This window comes from Eriocheir sinensis, chromosome 9, assembly GCF_024679095.1.
Source record: "Eriocheir sinensis breed Jianghai 21 chromosome 9, ASM2467909v1, whole genome shotgun sequence".
Classification (NCBI taxonomy): domain Eukaryota; kingdom Metazoa; phylum Arthropoda; class Malacostraca; order Decapoda; family Varunidae; genus Eriocheir; species Eriocheir sinensis.
This window is the reverse complement of record NC_066517.1, coordinates 422,680-437,342: the sequence shown is the minus strand read 5'-3', so window position 1 is coordinate 437,342 and position 14,663 is coordinate 422,680. Positions and strand designations below refer to the sequence as shown.

General features: G+C 39.0%; 1 long non-coding RNA gene across 1 annotated transcript; it reads left to right on the top strand.

Annotated features, from left to right (window-relative positions):
- The first annotated feature begins 1,633 nt into the window (after window positions 1–1,633).
- On the top strand, window positions 1,634–4,817 carry LOC126995796 (uncharacterized). Its single transcript, XR_007750703.1, has 3 exons — window positions 1,634–1,721; window positions 2,799–2,860; window positions 3,728–4,817. It is a non-coding gene; the product is annotated as an uncharacterized LOC126995796 (long non-coding RNA).
- Window positions 4,818–14,663: the final 9,846 nt, after the last annotated feature.

Here is a 14,663-nt window from a genome sequence, read left to right as displayed (position 1 = left end):
TTTGTTGTAGTTAACACTACTTCTTTAAATGTTCTAAAAACTTTTTCAGTATCTGTACTATCACACTTTCCCATTTTTCACTTAAGGCCTCTGCCATTTCATGTTATACTCATCTTTTATTTCTTTTTCCTGTAACTTTTCTATCTTCAGTATCTCCTTTTTACTTCACCTTTCTTTTCAAACACCCACTTTTGCAAGATGGTCAGAGCCATCGAACATCCCTTACTACTTTCGCGTCACAGATATCCTTTCTCAGTCTTCCATCTACTGCCACATAATCAATCAATCCTTTCTGCTCATAATCATTCCCCCTCCTCCATGTGTATATGTGGATATAGGCAAAAGTAATAAAGCCCCACACATCAGAAGTTGTATTGCTTTGCCTAGGTTATGCAGATGATGTAGTATTAGTGGAAGGATTTTGCCTGATCCTAAATGACTTTGGTATGGAATGGAAACTTATCTTTAAACATAATAATGGAAATTCACACCAGCAGTAGGACAGCGGGTGCTGGGAAACAATATCTTAGAGGTAATAGAAACACATGGTTATTTAGTATTTGAGATAAGCAAGGAGGCCATAGGAGAAAGCACAAAGAAAACTGAATGAAGCCAAGGTAAGGAAAATGACGGGTGTTAACATCAGTGGTAGAGAAGGGAAATTAGCCAGTATGAATATGGAAGTTGCTTTTGGATGGGGAAAGTAGTAACCCCACAGCTATCTTGTATGGGTCAGCAAAACTAACACTTAAGATGTCGGGAGATTAGAAGTCATTCAAGACCAGTTGGCATGATAGTGTTCACATGCTCTCAGGGGAAATGGGGTGAAGCTTCTGAGAAAGGTTAACAAAGGGGAAGCTGAGTTTCAAAGAGAGGAAATGAGTGAACACCGGTGGGCCAAATTAATATAACACTGGAAATTGAAGACAATCCCCTTTGGAGAAAGGAAATATACAGAGAGGGAAAGCATATGATGACACTGGAGCAGAGTGAAACAATGTGAATGGGAGACCTGGGGCGGTATACACAAAAGTTCTTAGCATCGCTAAGTGCACTTAACGGCAAAGAATCGTTAAGTTTTCTACTTAAAATTGCGCTGGGCCGCTTAGCGCTGGAGCTGGAGCACTTAGCGGGCGGAAAATTTAAGGCGGGGAAGGGGCTCCCTTAGCACCGTTAAAAATGCATAAGTATTGCAACATGGTGGATTACAGCGGGATGAAAGGCATCACCTCCTAATATATCTGCCTCGTCTAGACGAATTGGAGGCGTGTAATGATTTGAAACTCATCCTGAAATATCTGTGGACTGTGCTGACCGTGCTGAGATGAGTGGTTCGGCGAGGCGGACCTTGGAAACACCTACATGGCCATCACGACTGAAGTGGTGTTCGCTGACAGGTAAAATGCAGGTGCAACCTTCACAGACTGACAGAGATTGAGTGATAACAGACACTGGAGACCCTCCAAGCGATGGCTGGTGACCGCCTGCCACCATCCACAGGCTGTCACACAAGGAGCCCTGGGAGTAACCTTGCCGGAAGCCCCGCGGGCCGCAGTGTGTGGCTGGCGTTATACAGCCCCAGCCCTCGCCTGGAGGGCATCCAGTGTCTGTTATCACTCACCTTAGGTAGTCTGTGAAGGTCCAGTCATCACTGGTGCACGTGTATCTTATCTGTGATCAACACCGGCAGCCACAGACTCCTGCCCAAGGAACGAACACAGGTGAGCCAATATTTTACCTCGCCAGACTTATCCTTTACAATATTCAACTCTTTAAACCTAACACACCTGTTAATCTTGTGACTGACTTCAACAAACGTTTCCCACCAAACTTACCAAACCCTAAACAATACCTATTTGGGTCACTAGTGTCTGTTATTTAATTTTTACTTGACTAACCTCCCAGCAACGATAAACCAAACCTAACCTGGGTAAATTTATCATTGACATATAGTTATTTCAACTTAATCTGTTATTTAAGATGGCCAGTTTTAACCAAATCAGCAATTATTTAGAAAAGTTGATATTTTTAACCTAACTTAAATGTCAGAAGTGTCCTAACAAAATTACCTTCCTTTGCTTATTTTTAGTAACCAAACCAAATCAATTTGATGTACCGGTAGCTCTTAAACCGAACTTGCTCTAGTACTCAAGCTTGCATCACTTATGACTTTTTTCCTTTAATCCTAAATCAACTTGTTTAAAAACCTTGCTCTGACATACCTAACTTAATATAAGTTCACCTCTCCTAACTCAGATAAATTTCCGATTTGTGTTACTGACTATTTTTTAAACAAACATTTTGATTTTGGACGTAAATTTTTTACCAAACTAACTATCATTCAGAATGTTGCCTTATTTTAACTTAACAAAAAATTATAAACGTCACCTAACCTCATTGATCCTACTTAACGAACGGTAGCTATCCTTCCTGTAAAATACCTCCCAGGAATCCCTGGGTGTTGCAAAATGATACTAATACCCATGCTAGCTAGCATTGGAGTATTGTTTAATTTGTTTTGGTCGTGTCTTTTTTTTCACATTTAAAATTAATTAGTTCACAGTATATTATGGCTTTTGTTATTTGCAGCTTCCTTTCTTATGAAGATCTAAAAGTGAATTTTATGATTATTCTTAGTCTTACTCCCAAATAGCTATGAAAGTCAATCAACAATGCTTTTTGAACAAAAAAAATTGCAAATTGGTCCATGAGTCAAGAGTTTTGACTTCTGGACAAGTATAGATATAGATATAGGGCAGGTACCAAAGCATTTCTAATTGTAATGTATCTATTTGCAGTGATCGTGATGACATTGACAACAACGAGCAAGTCCTCCTAGACCTAGAGTGACCTCAAGCTGGTATTCGCCACATAACATTATTGTTTAATCATTTAGTTTTTATCATCCAGCATCAAGCAGTCATTCCCATGCAAGAATATAATGCACAATATAAGCAACTTCAATTGCTAGAAAATAAGACAATGTTGCCAGCCCATATAGTGTGCACTGTGCAGTAAATAACTCATGTAGATAATGCCTGTTATTCTATCACATACTTATGTCGATGCAATGTCTTTTAGTTCTTGCTTCGGGTATATTAATTACTAATCCATTCTTATTTCTCCGATGGCCATTTCCCGTGTCGATACGTCAATCAGTTCAGTACTTTTATTTTCTTAGCTTGTGTTTTGCAATTCTTTGCCAATTAAATCACTGGACACATCTTAATAAATATCACAGATTTAATTATCATATATCAGTCCCATAAGTTTATTTCAGATGCTCTTAAAACAACATCTGTCCATTCATAGTCCAACTTAACCTGGTAGCAGCAACAGGCCAAATTTGTGGCTTTACCGTGTACCAGCGATGGGCCACATTTTGTCATGATATAAACCCCAAAATAGATGATGCATAAACTGATCACAAGTGTGTTGATATATATTATGAAATGGTTTGCGTGAGTGATGATTTTTTCTCATTTTTCTCGCTCGGAGGGGCCTTTAAGAAACATGATCCCTGCAGCTACCATGTTAACCTCTTTTAGTATAGTACACTAATCAAGAAAAACATCCCAATTAATATATATATATATATATATATATATATATATATATATATATATATATATATATATATATATATATCTATATATATATATATATAGATATATATATATATATATATATATTATGTTGTTTATTTGAACTTGTACTCATATTTCAGGGCCAAACATGATGTGGAAGAAGAAATCAGTTGTCTCCATCAGTCGGGTTTGTGCCATGGCAGCTTTCTCCAGCTGTCCGGCAGAGGTCCAGTCCATGCCATGGAGAAATTCAGCCCCCAACAATGAGATGGCATGCCAGAGATGGATCCGCAGCTTCTCCTCCAATCAGTCAATCCTTGCAATGCCCTTTCTCTTTTCTCTTCTTCTGTACCACCATGCTTACACATAACTGATCCAAGGTACTTAAACTCGTTAACCTCCTCCATTTCTTCACCATTCAAAATTATTTGGCATTCTTTTTCACATTCAATGCCCACTCTATATGGGCATACAAACTCTACAACCTCCCTTCTACTCCGCTCACAAACCATCACTACTTTTGTTGACATTTACTTTCAACTTTCTCCTTTTACATACACTATCAAAAACACTGACCAAATTTTGTAAGTCACTTTCATTTTCTGCATTGAGCACCGTGTCATCAGCAAATAAGATTGAATTCATCACCCACTTCCCTCCCTCCCTCAGCATACATTTTTACTTCAATTTCCCCAACTTTGCCCTTCATTTCTCATAACACCATCCATATAAATATTGAACAACCATGATGACATATATATCTTTAAGACGTCCCACAATGCCAGCCAATCGACTCTGTCATAAACTTTCTTTAGAATAACTAGATCCATGAAGGCAGCATAGTATTTTTTCCTTTTGCTAATATTTTTTCTAATAAAACACCATACTGAAGGAAAATATCTGATCCACACATCCTCTTCCCTTCCTAAAGTCTCCTTGTTCTTCACTGATTTTCTCTTCTGTAAGTCTTTGCGCAGTCTCAATTAGGACTTTTCCATATACCTTTCCAGGTAGCCTACACTCAGCAGACTTATACCCCTACAACTCCCACCTCCCCTCTCCTGCCCTTCCCCTTGTAAACTGGGACCATGATGGCTTTTGTCAAGTCTGCTGGGACCTCCCCCCCCCCTTCCCAGGCCACTTCACATATCTTGACCATTCATATAGTAACTTCATCTCCACACTTCAACATTTCTGCTGTGATTCCTCTCAATTCATTCATCATCATCATCCCATCAATGCCTGCTCTTAGGAGCTCCCACCAGGGGATGGCCACGGCAGAAGTTTCCATCTTTCTCTATCCGGACACTCCCTCCTTGCCTGCTCAAAGTTTCTCAAGGATCTCTCATCCTTCTCCCTAACGTACTCCTGCACCCTATCTCTCCATTTCACTGGAGGTCGTCCTCTAACATTCCCTCCTCAATCTCACATACACCCTTCTGGTCATCTTACTCTCCTCCATTTGCTCCATGTGGCCAAACCACTTTAAAGTCACTTATTCCCTTCACCCCCGTGACACATTCCAAACGCTCATACACACTTTCATTACTTATTCCATCCATTCTACTCACACCACAAGCACTCCTCAAATAACTCATTTCCACTGCCTGCACTCTAGACCTCTGACTTTCATTCAAGGCCCATGTTTCACTTGCATATGTGAGGGTTGGTACTATTATTGTATTTTCAACTGATAACTGATCCAGGGTACTTAAACTCATTGACCTCCTCCATTTCTTCACCATTCAGAATTATTTTGCATTCTTTTTCACATTCAGTTCCCACTCTATATGGGCATACAAAATCTACAACTTCACTTCTACTCACCTCACAAACCATCACTTTAATTTTGTTGACATTTACTTTCAGCTTTCTCCTTTTACAGACGCTATGAAAATCACTGACCAAGTTTTGTAAGTCACTTTCATTTTCTGCAATGAGCACCGTGTCATCAGTAAACAGGATTGAATTCAGCACCCACTGCCTTCCCTCAGCGTACATTTTTACTCCAACTTTGCCCTTTATTTCTCTCATGACACCATCCATATAAATATTGAACAACCATGGTGACATGACACGCCCCTGCCCTAATCCTACCTTTTATCTCAAAATGTTCACTTGTTTCTCCACCAATTTTGACACATGCAGATGCATCCTCATAGAAAGACTTTATTGCACTAACCAGTTTTCCTCCCACACCATAAATCTTTAAAACATCCCACAATGCAATCCAATCGAATCTGTCATAAGCTTTTTCAAAGTCCATGAAGGCAGCGTATAGTTTCTTTCCTTTTGCTATTATTTTTTCTCCTACCATCCTGAAGGAAAATCTTTGATTGATTCCATCAGTTCCTGCTGCTTTTCCATTTTTTAATCTTTTTAATGCCTGATTTACTTCTTCATATGTTATATTACTTCTTTCTTTATATACTCCTCCTCTACCTCCGCTCAAAACTGTTGCTGTAACAGCTGCTGGATGTCCATCAAAAAAATTCATTAAGTTTTTGAAATATTCTCTCCATGTCTCTTTCACAGCTTCCCCGTCTTTCAACATCTTTCCATTCTCACCCATAACTTCATTAATTTTCCTTGGGGAGATATTATTGGGGTGATGCTTTTCTTTAATTTTTTACTTCTTTCCAATATGATTTCCTGTTCCCTTTATATTTTTCACTTAGTCTTTTCCAAAGTCTTCACCAACTCTCTTCTTACTTTCTTTTATTGCTTGTTTTAATTTCATTTTGCATTCTCTATATTTCTTTTTCCTTTCCCTTTTTACTTGCTCAGCCACATTTCTTTCTTAAGTTTTCTTAAAAAAGTTCCCTTTTCTCTTTTACTATCCTCCTTATCTCTTCTGTCCACCATGAATTTCCTTTTCTTTTTCCATCTCTCACCACTTTCATCCCTACCACTTTTTTGTTGTAGTTAACACTACTTCTTTAAATGTTCTAAAAACTTTTTCAGTATCTGTACTATCACACTCCCATTATTCACTTAAGGCCTCTGCCATTTCATGTTATACTCATCTTTTATTTCTTTTTTCCTGTAACTTTTCTATCTTCAGTATCTCCTTTTTTACTTCACCTTTCTTTTCAAACACCCACTTTTGCAAGATGGTCAGAGCCATCGAACATCCCGCTTACTACCTTCGCGTCACAGATATCCTTTCTCAGTCTTCCATCTACTGCCACATAATCAATCAATCCTTTCTGCTCATAATCATTCCCCCTCCTCCAAGTGTATATGTGGATATAGGCAAAAGTAATAAAGCCCCACACATCAGAAGTTGTATTGCTTTGCCTGGGTTATGCAGATGATGTAGTATTAGTGGAAGGATTTTGCCTGATCCTAAATGACTGGTATGGAATGGAAACTTATCTTTAAACATAATAATGGAAATTCACACCAGCAGTAGGACAGCGGGTGCTGGGAAACAATATCTTAGAGGTAATAGAAACACATGGTTATTTAGTATTTGAGATAAGCAAGGAGGCCATAGGAGAAAGCACAAAGAAAACTGAATGAAGCCAAGGTAAGGAAAATGACGGGTGTTAACATCAGTGGTAGAGAAGGGAAATTAGCCAGTATGAATATGGAAGTTGCTTTTGGATGGGGAAAGTGCTATAGTAACCCCACAGCTATCTTGTATGGGTCAGCAAAACTAACACTTGAGATGTCGGGAGATTAGAAGTCATTCAAGACCAGTTGGCATGATAGTGTTCACATGCTCTCAGGGGAAATGGGGTGAAGCTTCTGAGAAAGGTTAACAAAGGGGAAGCTGAGTTTCAAAGAGAGGAAATGAGTGAACACCGGTGGGCCAAATTAATATAACACTGGAAATTGAAGACAATCCCCTTTGGAGAAAGGAAATATACAGAGAGGGAAAGCATATGATGACACTGGAGCAGAGTGAAACAATGTGAATGGGAGACCTGTCAAAGATAGTTGAGAAAAGTGGCCTCTGTGAATGGAGAAGTACCTATACCTATCTATAGTACATCAGATAGGTGTAGAAGCTCGGGAAACATAAGAACATTTTATAATAGTACTAATGATTGTGTGCCTTGACCCACTGAGGCAAAGATATACCAGAGTAACCTGACTGAAAGTTGATATATATAAAAATAAATAAACAAGAAAGTCACTGAACACACGAGTCTGAAATTATGGTAGCCATCTCACGTGAGGCTAATGCATTATGTGCTGTATGTTGGTCTCTGAATACAGTACAGTGACAAACAGCTTGAATATTGAAGAAACTTCAAACTATTGAGGAGTGTGAATTAACGCATCTTAGCACATTGCATTTTGGCGGTAGAGGGGTCAGGTTAGGTTGGTCATAGGCTAGGCATAGTTAGGTTTCGGCAGGCCTGGTTAGATTTAGTTTGTTTTTGACTTGTTTACTTTTATTATTTGGTAATTCCGTGTGATACGCTTCGCGCTACGCCTTTGTTGTCACCGGCGGCTGAGGAGACGACGTCAGGGCAGTAATATACATATTTTACCAAAACACATAAAAGAATAGTGGAGGTACACCGGAAACATGAAAAGATGCACCTTTATAACGATCATAGGCAATAAAGACCACAAGAGGAAGAAGAAGAAGGCTCGTTTATGTCGGTCATTTACTCCATTGATGTGTCTATTGTTTCCAAACAAGCTTTTGTGTACAGATAGATAACGTGTTGAATTCATTATAGCTATTTCATCTTTGCATAATATGTCCTGTGGTAGCTATATACAATGCTTTTGCAAGTTGTCGTTTTGCTATGCGATGCACTTCATACCGGTATTTTGCTCTAAAAATACTTAGCTTAGAGTCCGCTAAGGGGAATTCTAAGTAATACTTAAGGGCCTATGCTTAGCTAAAAGTTGTTAAGTGCAAGGCTTAGTATTATTCTTAGAATATTTGTGTATACGGCCCCAGACTTGGTGGTCTGTCCTTAAACCTAAGTGATTTTACAACATTAATCAGAAGACTCCAAAACGTTGCATTTCTACTCTAGTTGATATTAAGTTGAAGGAAGTGACGGTCGAGCTTATTTTTGAAGGAGTCAATCGTGTTACACTGGACCACTGACGGTGGAAGCTTATTCCATTCTCGCACTACAACGTTGGTGAAGAAAAATTTGGTGCAGTCTGAATTTACTTGTCTACATCTGAGTTTTACGCCATTGTTCCTCGTGCGCAAAGTGTCATCGATCATAAACAATGTTGATCTGTCTACATTCGTGAAACCATTAAGTATTTTAAAACATTCGATCAGTTTTCCTCGGAGGCGACGTTTCTCAAGAGAGAACATGTTAAGGGTAGAAAGCCTTTCTTCGTAGGATTTGTTGCGCAAGGAAGGGATCATTTTCGTTGCCCGACGCTGAACACCTTCTAATTTAGCAATATCCTTTGCATGGTGGGGAGACCAAAACTGTACCGCATATTCCAAGTGGGGTCTGACTAAACTGTTGTAGAGCGAGTATTACATCTTTATTCTTGAATACAAAGTTTCTTTTAATGAAGCCCAACATTCTGTTCGCTTTATTTGCTGCATCGATGCATTGCTGTGAGAATTTGAGGTTTGACGCGATTTTGACCCCCAAGTCTTTGACGCATTGAACGCTTTTGAGTTTAACGCCGCGCATTTCGTATTCGAACTTCTTATTCCTCGTTCCAACTTGAAGGACCTGGCACTTGTCTACGTTAAAGGGCATATCCCATCTATCCGACCAAGCTGAAATTTTGTGCAAATCCTCTTGGAGGCTTTGCCTGTCTTCGTCAGTGAGAACCGAGTTGCCAATCTTTGTGTCGTCTGCAAATTTACTAATGCGGTTATTGAGTCCAACATCCACGTCGTTGATGTAAATAATGAAGAGCACTGGGCCAAGGACCGAGCCCTGAGGGACGCCACTAGTGACAGGCGCCCACTCTGAGTTAAATCCGTCAATCACTACTCTTTGTTGTCTGTTGCTCAACCAATTCGCGATCCATTGGTTTACTTGACCGTCAATACCTATTTGCTTTAATTTGTAAAGTAATTTATGATGCGGACTTTATCAAACGCTTTCTGGAAATCAAGATAGACTACGTCCAGTGATTTGGTTACGTCATAAACAGTGAAGAGGTCGTTATAAAAGGTTAATAGGTTTGATAGGCAGGATCTTTTGTTTCGGAAGCCATGTTGTGAGTCCCCAATCAATGAGTGGCTTTCAAGGTAATTCACAATTTTGTCTCTAATTATGCCCTCAAGTAGCTTAGCTACAACCGAAGTTAGACTAATGGGCCTGTAATTACCTGGTACTTTTTTGTCTCCTTTCTTGAAAATCGGTGTCACGTTAGCCTTTTTCCAATCTGAAGGGACGATGCCTTGTCGCAAGGACATATTGAATACGGTTGTGAGGGAGGAGAGTATTTCGCTCTTTGTTTCTTTCAGCAGAGTTGGATATACTTTGTCAGGTCCAGGACTTTTATTTGTTTTAAGTGAATGGAGAGCTTTAAGGACTTCATCGGTTGTTATTTCAAAATTAGGCAATGCATGCTCGAGATTTACAATAGTACTGGTGTTGGTGGTAGCGAGAGGAAGACTGTTAGTATTAAACACCGAGGAAAAGTAATTGTTTAAGAGGTTTGCAATGTGTTGGCTGTCAGTCACTAGTGCACCGTCGCTGTTTGTTAAAGGTCCAATACCACTTTTGATCGCCTTTCTGTTGTTTATGTAACTGAAGAAAGATTTCGGATTATTTTTACAGTTGGCTGCAATATTTTCTTCGTATCTACGCTTTGCCTGACCTACTAGTCTTTTTACTCGTCGCCTGGCATCATTATAAAGTCTAATGTTTTCGGGCGTGCTTTGTTCTTTCTTTAACCTGTAAAACAATTTTCTCTCATTGACTGATTGTTTAATTTCGCTGTTAAACCACGGTGGGCTTTTATTAGTGTTAATTCGCTTCTCGCACAAGGGGACGAATGTGTTCTGCTGAGTGAGTAAGTGATTTTAAAACTTAGCCAGGTTTCCTCTACGTTGCCGTCATCTGATAGTTGTATTTCTGTTAGTTTTGTCGGATTTCTACGAAGTTAGCTCTTTTGAAATTGGGCACCTTTACTTTATTTTCAGTCACTGATGATTGAGCTTTAATGTCGACGCGCACTAATTTATGATCGCAAGAACCGAGGTGTTCTCCTACCGTGACACTACTGACAAGGTTATCTTGGGTCGTTATAACAAGGTCGAGTATATTATTTTGTCGAGTTGGCTCAGAAACCATTTGGCTTAGATAATTTTCTTCTAGAAATTCGATCATTCTATGTGACTCGCCTTCTGTACCTGACAGTGTTGCCCAGTCGATATGGGGGAGGTTAAAGTCTCCTAATATCAGTGAGTCGCTGTTATTAAGTGACTGCCTTAAGACGCTGTACATTTCAAGGTCGTCATCGAGTGATTGCCCGGGAGGTCTGTAGGTGACAGATATATTTAAGTTGACTTTTGCAATGTTTACTCGCACGCACAAATGTTCAACGTTACTGTTTCCTGGTGTTTTGTCAGTGGGTTGCAAATAGCTTTTGACATAAAGGGCGACGCCACCGCCTCTACGGTTTACACGATCTTTGTTGAAGAGTCTGTAGCCATCTATGTTGTATTCGGAACTTAAATCAATATTTGTGGTGTCGATAAATGTTTCGGTTATAGCAATTATGTCAAAATTTTCTGTTAAAGCAAGACATCTCAGTTCATCAAATTTGTTTCTTAGGCTACGCGCATTGAAACTAAGGATTTTTAAGTTATCTAGAGGCTTGGTAATAGAGGTGGTGGTACTTGCGGGATCACGGTTACGGGTTTGTTGTGATGCACGGCGTCTATTTACACGGGCGGGGTGGAGGGACGTGGCCGTGACTCGTTTTTTGTTCGGATGACACGCACTGCTTCGTTGAGGAGCCTTCCGAGTCTGGCTGCCCCGATGGGAGAAAGGTGCAATCCGTCCCTGTGGAAGAGCTAAAAGAGAGAGAGAGAGAGAGAGAGAGAGAGAGAGAGAGAGAGAGAGAGAGAGAGAGAGAGAGAGAGAGAGAGAGATTTACATAGATTTACATAGAAAATTAGACCACACAGACCCCATGGTACAGACTAGGTGGTCTGTCCTTAAACCTAAGTGATTTTACATTAATCAGAAGGTTCCTAAACGTTGCATTTCTACTCTAGTTGATATTTAGTTGAAGGAAGAGAGAGGGTTTTCTTTACAGGAAATTTGTTTGGGAATTTCATCAGAAGTCATTAAGAAAAAAAAAACTCCTTTGGGTGCCGGTACCGGTACCGGTACTAACGGTACTTGAGTTTTCGGTATCGGTACTACCGGTACTCAAATTAACGGTACTTGCCCATCCCTAATGGAGAGAAGTGGAAACGGAGAGGTGGAGGAGAAGGAAGAGAGAGATGGAGAGAAGTGGAAACGAAGAGGTGGTGGAGGAGAGATGGAGAGAAAGGAACGGAGGGAAGAGACGAAGCAAGGTGGAGAGAAAGGTGGAGGGAAAGGGTGGAGGGAAGAATCTCTCCCCTGGAACTCCACCTCGTACTGGTCATTTCCTAGACTCCTCATCGCCTCCAGAGTGTCCACATGGTTGATAGAGTTCTGCAATACAGTTCTTAAGGGTAACTTGTCTTCCCTCATCCCTCATTATTAGTGGTATTGTTGTTATTATTAATCCCACGGGGACACATTCGCACACACCCTTACACCGTACACACACTCCCGAGAAATACCTCCCCGTGGAAATAACTCCCGCTGCAGTCCACTACGCATGCGCGCTTGGGAATACACAGCAGGAGAACGGATTATTTAGCATTATTTTGTGTTGTTTTCCCCATTTATGATCTTTGTGAGGGTTAATATCCCCCGTAAGACAATAACACATTAGACCAATGGATTAAAACACGTAAGAGTTGAGTGAATGTCATATTTCATTTATTTGTTTGTTATATGGCCTTCTGCTGGTTAAAAAGTGTTGCTCTGATGCTTTTCCGTGTATTGGAGTTGGAAAAATGACGTATAAGCGATGGCAGGGATGGAAATATAGGAATAGTAAGCAAGTTGAACATCACTCTACGAGCTATTTTGCAATTGCGAGCCTACCACTGCTCAGCCCCACTCCGAGGTGTCACTGTACGAAGACTACCCCGCACATACGCCTCCTGTCATACCTACACTAACGTTATATCGCATATATTAAGCGTCTCACCGTAAATATTACTTATAAGTTTGATTACAAGTAGTTATTGGCTTTGGTGCGATGATTTAAGAGCGTAAACCAAGGATGCGGGATGAGAAGTACGGCAATGTTTCTTGTGGAATACGACATTGCGAGTCTGGGCATGGAGGAATCCAGCATCAACGAACGCTATCTTGCGGCAAATATCTTCAACTTGAGAACACATCAGAGAGAGATTTTGAACATTTCGGGGCACAAGAACATATATTTATCAAGGCTTTAGTGGAAGCTAAGGGCCTTCCCGGAGGTAGTTTGATGACCCCGGTGGTAGTTTGACCTCTCTCTCTTCAACTTAATATCAACTAGAGTAGAAATGCAACGTCTAGGAGCCTTCTGATTAATGTAAAATCACTAAGGTTTAAGGACAGACCACCTAGTCTGGACCATGGGGTCTGTGTGGTCTGATTTTCTATGTAAATCTCTCTCTCTCTCTCTCTCTCTCTCTCTCTCTCTCTCTCTCTCTCTCTCTCTCTCTCTCTCTCTCTCATATTCTATTCTCCTATCTTGTTTTTTCTTCTTTTCCTTCACGAAGAGAGAGAGAGAGAGAGAGAGAGAGAGAGAGAGAGAGAGAGAGAGAGAGAGAGAGAGAGAGAGAGAGAGAGACTGGTGCAAGCAATTAAGTCGCGTCAGTCAGTCAGTCAGTCAGGTGGTCAGTCATTCAGTCTACTACTATTACTACTACTACTACTACTACTACTACTACTACTACTAGTAATAATAATAATAATAATAATAATAATAATAATAATAATAATAATAATAATAGATGGTTTATTCATTTTTTGGCAGAGTGTGTGTGTGTGTGTGTGTGTGTGTGTGTGTGTGTGTGTGTGTGTGTGTGTGTGTGTGTGTGTGTGTGTGTGTGTGTGTGTGTGTAAGTAAGTAAGTAAGTAAGTAAGTAATGTTTATTGCCATAATATACACACATTGATATATACATATATATATATATATATATATATATATATATATATATATATATATATATATATATATATATATATATATATTTATAATTATAATTCTGGCAACGAATCTAGCCTGTCAAGCTGAAGCTTCCCGACAGACTGTATATTTATTTCATTGTACTATTATTATCTTTCTAAAGGTTGCAGATAGCTCCCAACCATAAAGCTAAATCAAATATACAATAAATAACAACATTAACTATAATACCAGATGAAGTTATAATAGTTATATCTAAAATGTTAACTATAATAACAACTACAACAGCATCAACAATAATAATAATAATAACAATAATAATAATAATAATAATAATAATAATAATAATAATAATAATAATAATAATAATAATAATAATAATAATAACAATAATAAAAATAATATGGACAATAGTACTATGCAATTCACTGATTAGATTTAATAATGTAAATTTGTGTTCATGTTACAGGAGTAAATTATAATTTTAACCGTGATTGTTTTGGATTGCAAATAAGTGTGTTTTTACTGACTTTTTAAATAGAGAGAAATTATTACTATTAAGGAGATTTTTTATTTCTACTGGCAAAGAATTCCAAACTTGAGGTCCTGAGCATAAAATACTATTTCTGAAAAGAACTGTCCTGAACTGTGGAGAGATAAGATTTATATTGTTCCTGCGCGTATTATGCACTGTATTAATAACTTGAAAAGGATGAGTTCCATGCATCAGTGCGAGGTTTTTATAAATAAATAATAGTAGAAAATAACAATGAATGTTTTTAAAATTAAGAAATCTATGTGTGGAAAATACGTTATGTGTGGAATCAAACTTGTTCATGTAAAACATACACCTAAATATCTTATTTTGAGAAACCTGAAGAT